The sequence below is a fragment of the Engraulis encrasicolus genome, chromosome 9 (genome assembly GCF_034702125.1).
Source record: "Engraulis encrasicolus isolate BLACKSEA-1 chromosome 9, IST_EnEncr_1.0, whole genome shotgun sequence".
Lineage (NCBI taxonomy): Eukaryota > Metazoa > Chordata > Actinopteri > Clupeiformes > Engraulidae > Engraulis > Engraulis encrasicolus.
Window position 1 is genome coordinate 15795989 of NC_085865.1, and position 11958 is coordinate 15807946.

At 40.3% G+C, this 11958-nt stretch overlaps 1 long non-coding RNA gene across 1 annotated transcript; it reads right to left on the minus strand.

Annotated features, from left to right (window-relative positions):
- Window positions 1–205: 205 nt before the first annotated feature.
- LOC134455013 (uncharacterized) lies at window positions 206–1233 on the minus strand. The gene is made up of 3 exons (XR_010035965.1): window positions 1051–1233; window positions 601–675; window positions 206–280 (listed from the first exon to the last, which is right to left on the minus strand). It is a non-coding gene; the product is annotated as an uncharacterized LOC134455013 (long non-coding RNA).
- Between the last annotated feature and the right edge of the window lie 10725 nt (window positions 1234–11958).

The window sequence follows — 11958 nt, forward strand, 5'->3', positions numbered from 1 at the left end:
GACACTCAATTCAGCACAGCGTATTATGACAAAGTGTGTACCAGAGCCAGGGGCGTATCCAGGACATTTTTACTAGGGTGGCCAAGATGACACACAAATATAGTCTGAGGTGGCCATGGAATCATGGAATTATATACACATACGGGGGTCCTCCCACACAGAATGGGTAACTTAAAATAGAAGGAAATCATAATGGTGGTAACTAGAAATATAAAATGTTACAACATACCGTGAGGTCCAGGGGGAGCAGCATCAGTGTCACCTATTGACATGCTAGGACCTAAAGCAGTGAAACGATAACCATTAAAAACACAGACTGATTGTGGGCAGATTAGTCTCACATGTTCTAGATATTGTATTGAAATGTTCTATGTTTAGGTCTTTGTTTTCTATGTACGTATTCACAGAAATTAAAGATAAATGCACACACATATCCTCATTAAGTTATTTTAATGTGCCAGGCTTTTAATTGAAAGTGCAGTGTAATCTGGTTAAATGCTATGCATTCACATATAAATATGCATAATTGGCCATTTTTAAATAACTGAAGTATGAGAGAGTAGACACCAACTTCATGAATGACATCTGAACCTGACATACCATGCTCAGTAGGTGGAGATCCAGACAACACAGATTCACAGTCCGTCTCCTCCTCCTCCAAATGTGGCTGGTCAACTGTGGTAATACAAGGATAGTTTAAAATGACAGACAGACAGACAGACAGACAGACAGACAGACAGACAGACAGACAGACAGACAGACAGACAGACAGACAGACAGACAGACAGGTCCATGCACATATACATATAATACAAATCTTTAGTTCATCATCTTCTGTCTCAACATTTGTCAGCTGTTAAACCCTTTAATGCATGGCGTTATACCTTTGTCGTTACCAGAGTTACCATAGTGTATTACTAAAGACCCTGTGTTATGTAGTGTGGCACTATGACAGAACCTTTTTGATGACTATAACAGTGTTTCACTGGTTGAAAGGCGTGCATGAAAGGGCTACATGTAACTAATTCAAACTTTCCATGCACAACCTACCATCTTGTATTGGGGTAGTGGACTGCTCATCAACACTATCCCTAGGCTGCTGGCTTGTGTGGGCATCTGCACTGGTGCTGGTACTGGCTGTAGCTGACTCTGACTCTTTTTTTTCTTGATAAAGAAGCTCTCAATATCGTTTCTTCTCTTCATCTTAATGTCACTCACTGGAGGAAATGTAATCAAATCAATGCAACTAATTAATCATTCAATCAACTCACTTCTAAGCATAGTAACTGGCTACAATATCAGAGGGATTATTGTCGAATTGGCAGNGTAGGGGAGAGCAGGGACGAATGAAACACTTTTTACTTAACGGTTATTTTCAAAAATAATAAAGCAGATGAAAAGCATTTTGTGATATGATCAACAACCTATATGTGTATTCTAATAGTTACAGTTGTAATTTAAAACAACCGTTAAGGTATCACATTTATTTTTAACTTTGAATGCAACCTGTCGTTTGTTTCATCCGTCCCTCACTGTCGGGACGGATGAAACACACATGAGGGACGAATGAAACAGTGGGTTGTAAACAGAAATAATTCACTGTACTCTATTTTTTATGAAACACACATGACAATGCACTACTACACTTCTCCTGAGTAAAATATTATACAATTTATCAAACTATAAATGGGTGAGAGATAGCGTTTTTCCACGTGGGCAAATGCGCGAGACCCACATTTCCATTATGGCATTTTTTCTGCCATTCTGATGACTAAATTTCATCTAAAACACTTATTCTATAATTATTATGCAGTTTACTTAAGTCTTGATGCTGGATTTACAGTGGATCCTCCTGTTTTATTTTGATCCAGCTTTAAGTCAATGGGCGAGAGGGACGGATGAAACGGGTGTTTCATTCGTCCCGACAGTGTCTACTGACACTAAAATCCTTTTTACCTGTAAACTCGACAACTTTGACATTTCATACTTTCAGGTATGTTAAAGGAACGATTCATCTGCTGTATGAACATAACATTACTGCATAAAACAACCAAAAGAACTTTTGATCACAAAAAAACTAAGACGGGTAAGATTTTACTTAAGGTGTCAAAAACAGGCTCGTGGGGTTAACGTTGGAACTAGGTGACGTCACGGCACAAGCTTTCCCGGGGTTGTCAAGTCTTCCGTGCTGAATGTACTGACCGAATATTATGTTTGAGATGTGTATTGTTTTCGAGTAAATCGCAGTGTTTCATTCGTCCCGTGTTTCATTCGTCCCTGCTCTCCCCTACACATGTTGTGTTCATGAGTTTTGTGTTCGTGGTTGTGGTTCCTCTTAGAGTAACAACTTTGACTTCATTCAACAATGTCAGAGTACAAAAAAACCCCTATATTATTGATGTTGACGATGTCAGATGTCAAAGCAGTGGCATATGGTTTTAACAAAGAAATTACATGACGTGAATTTCAAGTCTGAGGCGCCGTCGGCCTGCAAGGCAATTACAGCTGTGAGCAGTGGCTGATTCTAAAGCCGTGGCTGCAGGGTTTTAGCAAAGAAATTACATGACGTGAATTTCGTTGGTGAACAAACTCACATCTGTACCATGATTTTGTGTGCGTGACGATTTATTTTCGCTACGTTTGAACAAAAGGATTACGATATATTGACACATTTGAGGTCAAATATGTACCGCAAATTTAGCTATTGGGGGGGGGGGGGGAGTCATACTCTGAAGTGGACTAGCGCTGTGGGTTTAGGCAACACATCTGTGACTGATGTGAACTTGCTTACTCTAAAGAGGCAGAGGTGCTCTTTACTATGACTTACTCCGACTTTATTTAAGTTTGATTTAAACTCCAAGAAAAGTCAAGACAATCGAAGAAGCAAAGGAGAAGCTTCTCACTGAGAGAAGGCATCACAACAATCATAGTCCAGCTTAGCATTAGATTCTAGTTCATTTCACATGCTAGGTTTCGAGCTGGGTACTGACGTCTGCCTACCGATCCTGACACAACCGACTACCCTTTCCAATGCGTGGCCAATGGGCCAATGCTATCCATGCCATGTCCCTATCCAAACAAAAAAATAAACTGACGTGCACGTTAGGATTGTGCTGTGCTACTAACTTGGTTTGCAGCTGCCACAACACTAACTTGCTCTCATTAGTCATGTTGTTGTTTCGTGTAGCTATCTCGTATTTTGGCTCTTCCTGGCTGCTAATACTTGCATAAAGTTTTCAAAATTAGGTTTTCCAACACATTCAGACAATCAACAAATCATTAAATTGCCATACCTTATTGTCCAAATTAGACGTCCAGGCAGTTTTGGATGCGGTCTCTCGTGAAGGAACTGCAGGTGACACAGTGCTGCTCAGCCTCGCTGATGCGGGGTTGCCAGATCTTTCACGATAAATAAGCGACTATAGGGGCAGCAGGCGACACGCAGTGGTCATCTCGTGTAAGCCTACTGATCAGAAATCAGCCTTGTGCAGCATCAGTCCAACGACTGTCGTGTTAGTTAAAGTGTAAAACTGACCCTAGATCTGTCAGCCAGCGATCACCATGGATTGACAGTTTTCTCTTGTTTGTTGTTGGGTTGACGAACTTGAATGATTACAATGACCTATTATTGGTCTTATACTGTTGCTATTATTGTATATTTATTTATTTATTTTTAAAAATATATTTTTTTTATTAATTACTTGTCGAATCAAGGGTGGCCAGTAGGGTGGACAATGACGTCCCAGGGGTGGCCCTGGCCACCCCCTGCCCCCCCCTAGAATCGCCAGTGACCAGCGCGGCAAAAGAATGAATCTTTTCGCTATGCACTGCCTCGGAATAGTAGGCCTACAAGACCACTTTTGACCCTCTGCAGCAGGGAGCACAAAAAATAGAGAGGAGAGGTGCGTCGCGGTAAATGACTGACACGAACTAGGTCACCAAGTAGCCTATCTCAGACCGACTGGAAACGGACTGCTGAAGACTTGTTTACTGAACACATTCATTGAGCACGGTTCTAAATAAAAGCATTTTAATCTTCCACATCTGAGATGATCCGATGGGGCTTATTTAAATTACAGAAACCTAACAAGCCCTGCCTTGACCACATCTACATCTTTCAATTCAGCACCGTTTATTATGACAACAAGTAGGACACAGCGCAGTAAATTAAACTTTTCCTAATAGATAAATCACACGGGCGCTTTAGTTTAGTTTAGTTTAAGGTTTGAATGTGAGCTATCCAATCAAAAAATGAAATCTACATTCCAGTGCCGTTTAGTAGCCTAATCGCAGTTGCAGTGATAAACTGCAAGAAGCACATAGACTGGAGTTGATAAGCACAGGGCTCGACGGCTTCCGATCCACGGAGAGGTGTCGCCTACTGTTTGTAGCCTATTCATTGTTCCTTCTTTCTTTGGACCTATAACTTGAGGGAAAACTCTGCTTCATCGAGACAGAAGGCGTTTTCAACTGCTCAGATGCGCTGACAATGAGTCAGTGAATAGGCCTACACATGTGTAAATTCTGAGCCTTCAAGTCTACAAGCTCTGATGTGTTTCTCTCAACCTCGCGCGCCCCTGCGCTACAAGCGTAGTCAGCACGTTGGCTGCGCAGGCAGACTGCTCACGGCTGCCTCCCTTCTCACCACACATCGGGCCATTTCAATCTTCATTTTAACACATTAAAACAGCGATTTCAGACCAAATATTTTCAGAGATGATAGACAAGATGTTAAACAACAATAATTTAATGAAAAACCGATTTCAGGAAAACATTGCTTCTCGACCTATTTTCGCTGTTTCCTGAGAAACAGCCAGCGCGACATCCGACGGGTTTTCCCAGATCGCATCACATATACTAAGTGGAGACTTTGATTTAATAAAAGCGGCAGTAAAGACCTATGAAGTAATGGTAAGACATTACATTTACAGAGTTGTGTTGAAGCGAGACACTGTAAGACAGATCAGTTATGATTTAATATGCACGATAAAGATGTTTCAATAATCTTTGGTTATGTCAAGAGAAGACACCTATGTGTGTCAAACAGAGGTCTGATCAAAGTTGTACTTGCTGCTCAAATATTGTAAGTGCTCTGGCACCAGTCAAAAACATTTCATTCTTTTCTAATAGTCATATACTGTAGTTACATGAAAGCTACATTGATGATATTCTGCACAAATCAATGTTTTTTTCTCGATACACTTTGAAGAATCCTAATGAAATAGAACGGTATGCTTTGACTGAAACGACAAGTTAGCCATGGTGTTCTCTCGATTTAATTCTTGAAGAAGAACCCTACAATGGCTGTTTCTCGCCTTGTGCACCTCGCATGCATTCACCCGTGGCCTTAACCCATAGTGTAGAGGGGTTAAGCCTATTCCAGCAAGGAGTCCTTCAGGTTTCTATGGTAACCTTGTGGCCACGTTGTCCAAAGACAAACAGCCATGCACAGCCAAGGCCTTAGATGTCTGAGATGCCTGCACTGACTCCCCCTGCAGAGTTAGTACACAGAGACATTTAACACACCAGCTGCGGGAAAAAAAAAATGAAACCACTTAAACCACTTTTTCTGGTTGTTCTACTTAGGCATGTGTTAAAGTAAAATGACCATTGTTGTTTATAGCCTGCAGTTAGTCTGTAAAGCTCATCAGTGGAACTGTGGACATCGCTGGCCATTGTCTCAGCCCTCTATAATTGAAGCTAATGGAAACATACTTGCATTGCCAAACAAGTATAACATTTACAACAAAAAAAGGGTACAATAAATCTAATCAAACAAATAGACGTGAACTCAATTGTGAGTTTGTCTGCATGTATCCATATCTATTTGTCTGTTTGTCGTCCTATCTGTCAGTATATGTCTCTCTCTCCATTCCTGATACAGAAAAAAATAGGTGTGTTGATAAACAATCGGTGTCTTATTTTCCGGTTCCCTTTGATGCTCAATCAGAGTAGCAATCAGTTGGGCTCTTCAGAATGCATAATGGGCAGGGGCATCAGACCACCGTCTTCCACAGAGAGGCCGACTCGTGCAATCTTACGCTGGAAGAAATAATGCAGTGCAGATACAGACATAGAAAAACAACATAGCCTATTCCCTTCAAGTAGCCTATGACTCCCTTATCTTATTAGTATCACTATTAATGGCCAGCAGGATACAAAGTATATATTTTGCTAATTGATTTGTTTGCTTGCGTGTTTATTTATTTGTTATAGTTCTTTTGCCATGGCTGGGTGAAAGTGCTGTGTTTTCTGGACTCTTTGTCCGAGTGTGTTGTTGTGTGGCTCCTCAAGTGATTGTCATCATCACTCCAGCTGTGCTCATCAGTCATCAGGAGCAGGAGTGTTTGGCAGATGGCTACTCTTCCTCTCCTCTCCTCTCATCCGCCCTCTTCCCTCCCTTCCTGTCTTCTTTGAACTCTTTCCCTGCTCCCTGTCCTCTACCTTTCCCCTCCTCCTCTTCTTCTCTGCCTTCCTCCCTTCTCTTTTTCTCATCACTGGCACATGTTCCTCTGCTCTCTTTCCTCCCCTCCCCCTGCCTCTGCTCTCTTCTTCCTCCTCTCTTCCCTTCTTCCTCTCTTCTCTTCGTATCCCATTTCTGCTCTCCCTTCACTTCTTTCTATCACTTCTTCTTTTCTTGCCTTCTTCTCAATCCGTTTTCCTACCCAGTCTCCCCTCTCTCTGCTCTTCCCCCTCTCCTTCTTCCCTCTTTCCACCTATTTCTCTCTTCTTCTCTTCCTTCACACTCTCTATTGCTCACTTCTTTCTTCGCTGTCTTCCATCATTGCCTCCCACAACCCTTCCCCTCCTCTTTCTCCTCTTTCTTTTCATCTCTCCTACTCCCCTCTTTGCCTTTCCAGTCCCTCCTGTACTCAAGTCTCTCTCAGCAGATGAAAATGTTCCCACTGCCAAGCAAAACACATTTTCAACCAAATACAATCAAGTTTTCTTTGTTCTTCTTTGATGCTGCTCACCTTTCCTATTATTTGTTTGTGTATCAGTCTGTTTTTGTTTACCAATCTGTTATTTGTTTGTTTTAGTTGATAGACATCTGTCGCATGAAGCCTATCCATGTTTTCCTAATTAAAAACTGGCTGTAGGGTCATTCCAGCTGGAATCAGCAAATGGTCCCCACTCGACCCCCTCGGATTTGCTTGAAAAAAATATATGTGATGGCTTAAACATCCAATAGAACATATCCACCATTGCAGATTTCAGCTGTGCATACTTTTTCCACAAAAAATCTGTAAATAAGGACACCCCCTCCCCATGATTTGGTGTCACTGCCTGAGTGACCATATTCAGACTTAATTATCTCCAAAACTATTTGTGGTGGGTCCATTATTTTTTCAGGGCTAAGAGTCATAGACCCGACAAGCATACATTACAATTTGCAGCACTGTATGTCAAATTACACCTTAATGCTGGCCCTCTACTTTTCTTTGAAATTAAAATTGCAAGGGTTTTCAGATGTCCATAAAAACCTCAAATTTCAACATTCAAGGTTCATCCTTGGTACATGGTCAGATATGTTCCATGACTTTCACATCACATCATATTTAATATAAGGGTCCAATGGTTGTTGAGATGCCGAGGTCCAAAGATGGGCAAAAACTAATTTGTACCATTATTTGGAGCAATATTCCCAATGTATGACACCAGTTGTGAACTTGCTGTTTGGTGTCTCTGAAAGATAATATTATTATTCATAACATATCTAAAAATTGGGATGGTGTTTTGCCCCATTATTTTTATAATTAATTTTTAAAACTCATTCCTGTGTGACATGCAGGTGCACCTTAGAAGCCCTGTTACCTTAGAAAAATTGGGTTTACTACACCTAAAATGAATAGCCAAGTCAGTGTACACTAAAACCTAAAATCTCTGATACCAAATAGGTGATTTTATACTTTGTTCAGCTCAGTATTTCAGTATTTCTGACTTAACCCTCAATTCCATCCTAAGAAGGTGGCCAATCCCCTTGATTTTTGTGTTCCATTTTCACACAAAGATGGCGGCTCATGGAGCCAATGGCACAGTTCCAAAATAGTTCCAGGAAGTCAGCATCATGGGAAGGAAACAATACACCATTGTTTGGAGCAATATTTCCAATATATGACAGCGGTTGTGAACTTGCTGTTTGTTGTTTCTGGAAGAGGATATTCTTATTAACAACATATCTAAAAATTGGGATGGTGTTTTGCCCCTTTATCTGTATAATGCCTTTTCAAATCTCAATGCAGTGTGGCATGCATCTCTCAAATCCATCCAAAGTGGCGTCATGAAAAAAAAACCCACCATCTTTTTGAGCAATACCTCCAAAGTATGACACCAGCTGTGAACTTGTTTTTTGTTGTGTCTGGAAGAGGATATTTTTATTAACAACATAGCAAAAAAATAGAATGGTGTTTTGCCTCATTCCTTTTAATGATCGTAAAGCGCATTGCGGTGTGACATAAGCCTGTGATCAGATAGTGCAGAGGGAAGCGGAAGTGGTGAATTGTTCTGGGCCAAGGACATGGGGGAATCAAGATTGGGTACTCATTACATTGCATGTATTGGGAAGGGGTCTCTTCAGACGACTTTATCCCGGGCCCAGGCAAAGCTGTTTGTTCAGCTGAGTATTTCTGATTTTTCTGGGATTCTGGCCTCATCTTTTTAAGTGTACTATCGGCCAGATGATCAAGTGACTATGCAACATGTTCTCACTGGCGCTACGTTAGCAATAAATTCAAGATGGTTGAGAGAAGTACCATTTTGAGAGAAGTCATTAAAAAAACAACCTCTGGAAATAAAACAAGGCGTTGATATGATTTCCTTGATGCAACCTTGATTTCCTTGAAGGTGATTTAATATTTGAAAAAAAAATGAAATGTATTTAAAAAGTCAGGAACTTTTAATGCTCTGGCCTGTGACAATACATTTTATACACACTTAACTTTCATTCACCAGTTGCATCTTATGAGTTGACTTCACAAGGTAGCTTGCCATTGTCATTGATGATGCATTAGGTATCTGCACTCATATTGTTGTGTGCATTCTTCCTTCATTGGCAATTCAATGAGGAACACCTTGAAGGACCACAGAGGTAATGATTTCAGTAAGCATACCAGCACCATGCTCAGGGCACTTCGGTCAGGGGAGGATGATGGGGGGCGGGAAGTTCTACAATCAGGATACCACTTTACAAACTGTCTCCTCCTATGTGTCATCTCTAATCAACTTTTACTTTCCTATGCGACCATAAAACAGTCCCACCCCCGCCAACAGTCACCACGACAGAGGTACCCTGACTGTAGAACTGTGCCCCGCCCCCAATCCACCACCATATCTGAACGCTTTTGCATGCTGCAAAGCTTCCTTTCGGCTTCCATCATCTCGCCTGGATCAATGTGATGATGAACTTTACAAGTAATGAACATTGTGTGCAAGCATCCAAACCATGATTGTTATAATTACTGTTGCTAACCTGCAATCCACTTGCCAGCTTTGCAGTGGGATATTATTACAATGATGCAAGCAGCTGAATTAGATCGCAACAATGTGACAAGAACCACATGGTTGTCTGATGCCAATATGAACTTCTGTGCCTTCAATATTCACCTGATATTGAATACTGCATGCAAGCAAACTCTTCTAACAAAAACTCTAGGACCATGCTGTCAAACTAGTCTGAGGGAATCTCTAGCCAGTATGAATTAAGTTATTTTGCAATACAGCTGGTAACTTAACGAGTAAGACACAAGCTTCATAGCAAATATAAAGTTACAGGTGCTGATTGAAAGACTAGTTAGGATGGGAGTCCTTGTTGCAAACAAGAGTACTACAATTATTTAATCCTCTCCTATTTCATCACTTTATTCCAAGACTACTACTACCGCTACAACTACTACTACTACTACTATTACTACTACTAAAATGATGATGATGATTATTATTATGATTTTACAATTAAAATAATTAATGTCTATCAAAGCCATGTGCAATGTGCTATTCTTGTTGTGTGGCATCAATCAATTCATTTTCAAGTGTTATGGTTTCCCTAGAATTTGCTTTGTCATTCACAGGGTAGCCATCTTGTTTTCACTATTAAGGTGACATCAGAGCCATGGATTTGAGAGTTGCGACAAGTCGGTTGGTGACATGGTCCTCATAGCTTCAAGTAATTGTAGCCAATTGAGATTTTGAAGTCCGTTATAAAAAGAATGAGGCAAAACACCATCCTAATTTTTTGATATGTTGTTAAAAAAAACATCCTCTTTCAGAAACACCAAACAGAAAGTTCCTAACTAGTGTCATACATTGGAAATATTGCTCCAAACATTGGTGCGAATTAATTTTTTCCGAACTTTGGACCTCTGTATCTCAACAACCATTGGAGCCTTTTGTTAGATATACTATGATGTGAAAGTCATGGTACATATCAGACCATTTACCAAGGATGAACCTTACATGTAGAACTTTGAGGTTTTTACAGACATTTGGAAACCCTAGAACATATGATATCTACAAAAAATAGAGGCACATTATTACGGTGTGATTTGACTTACAGTGCTGCAAATTGTAATATACGATATTCAGGTCTGGGACTCTTAGCCCTGAAAATATAATGAATCTGACACAAATAGTTCTGGAGATAATTGAATCTGAACATGGTCACTCATGCAATGTCGCTAAAACAAGCGTAGGGGGTGTACTTATTTACAGATTTTTTTGTGCCAAAAGTATCCACAGCTGAGTTCTGATATTATGGATATGATCTAGTGGATGTTTATACCATCACATACATTTTTTCCCAGGCAAATCCGAGGGGCTCGAGTGGGAGATTTTTCCGAAATTTGCTGATTCCAGCTGCAATGACCCTGTAATTTTTCTGATTACTGGAAAGAGGCAATTGTAAACTGCTTTATATTGGGGATCATGTTGGATTTATACCCATCTGTGGGCTAAAATATATTCATGACTCATTAATCTCCATTGAGTTACTGTTTAATTACAGACTTGCAGCCATAAGCTTCTTGCCAATGGCTTCATATACTATGAGGCTTCCTATTCACCCTGTCAAGACAACTCTTCAGCATCAGAGTCTCCCTGGAGGTGACAAGGCCAATTAATTCCTGCAAACTTATTCAACGTATGATTTGAATATCTCAAGACGCCCTTACCTCTGGTCACCGAATATCACCTTCAAGACTGTCTCGAGTCTGTTATTAAGGTGCCTTTCTCAATAGACCACCACTTTTAAATGAAATCATCAGTTCATGAGTTCATCTTCAACATCATTGTCATTCTCAATGGAAATGAAGGTGTCTAGCTCATAACTGTATACCACATTGTCTGGGGCAAAAGGGTGTCCATTGAGATGCAGAAATGTGTCACCTTGACATGCCTTGCTCTGGTGTTTGATATAATAATGGCTAATTTGCACAGCAGTCTCGACCCGGCTACTTTAACGTATCATTGTTGCCAGGTTGGAAAATGACCCGTATTGAGAGTTAGATAAGGACTTCCATTTTAATAAAGGTAAGTCACACTTCAAGGGATATGTGAAACAGACAAAAGACAGTGCACAGTTGGAGAGTATTGTTTTATTTTGTTTCTTGTCAGCCATCTTATTGTCTTCGTACAACCACAACACTGGGTTCATCTTATAGACCTGTCTATCTTGAATGTATACAAGCATTAAAAGGGCACAATTGTTCAAAAGACATGTAGGATCTATTTTGCTAAACATTTTGTAGTCATATCGAAGCCATACATTTTAATATTTGTGAATCATGAGAGATGCTTTCCAAATACATTTTAAAGAGCACTAACCTAACACAGTAGACAATGTCAATAGGAACTTCTAAAGCAGGAGACTAAAGCAAAGTAAGCCATACATCCTCTCTTTGCTCTTCAAGAACAAACCAATCAGCAGGGAATTCTCATGTCAGAAAAAAGGTTTGTTTAGATCAG